This window comes from Crocuta crocuta, unplaced genomic scaffold, assembly GCF_008692635.1.
Source record: "Crocuta crocuta isolate KB4526 unplaced genomic scaffold, BGI_CrCroc_1.0 scaffold693, whole genome shotgun sequence".
Taxonomy (NCBI): Eukaryota; Metazoa; Chordata; class Mammalia; order Carnivora; family Hyaenidae; genus Crocuta; species Crocuta crocuta.
The window spans coordinates 761,972-762,789 of record NW_027527545.1 but is presented as its reverse complement, the minus strand read 5'-3'; positions in this window follow the sequence as shown (position 1 = coordinate 762,789).

The window sequence follows — 818 nt, the reverse complement described above, 5'->3', positions numbered from 1 at the left end:
GGCACCTGGGGGGGGGCAGAGAGAGAGAGCAAAGGAGGTCATGAGATTTGAAGACATCTGTGCTCCAGGTCCCCACGGAGGCCTGGTAGGGAAGCCCTCTCCCCACACAGGGCAGCAGCTGACGGGGAATGCTGGGCCACCAGGCTGGATGCCCCCACCGCAGCCCCGGAGACACAGAGATGTACCCAGGACCCCCTCTGGGCCAAGGAGGCTGCAGGACCTTCCAGACCCAGATCCTCCCCTTTTCCCGCACACACACACACCCGCCACTAAGCCCTGGGCAGGCTAAATGGGGCCATGAGGAGAGGAAGTCGATGGGGTGGCGGGCAGGCGGGTGAGGAAGTGATCTCACCCCAGCTGGCGCCACTTCCTAGAAGCCTGAAGGGCAAAAGGAAACCGCCAGGGCCTCCCCCCTACCCTCCCGTGGCCCCATCTCCTCTGTGGCCAGGCCTTAGCCTGCAGCCCATCAGAGCGAATGCCAGCAGTGGGCACCGCTGGGCACACGCATCCCCAGAGCACCGGCCGCAGGCTCAAGGTGCAAATCTCCACTCCGCAGTTTCCCAAACGCCCTCCAAGCCTCAGTTTCCCCCTGTGTGAAACAGCCAAAGGCCTCAACTGCATGGCACTGGTAGGTTTCACCAAGTGTACGTGTCACTCACAAGCCTCCAGCACCAGAATCGCCTTATGAATTTTCAATGCTTGCTGCAAAATGAGACGGTGGGCCTTCTTCACAACTTAAGAATTTCAAGACGCTGACAGCTGAGCATTCATCCAAGCTCAGGTCCTTCTGAGTGGGGGGGGGGGGGGCCTGGGACCCC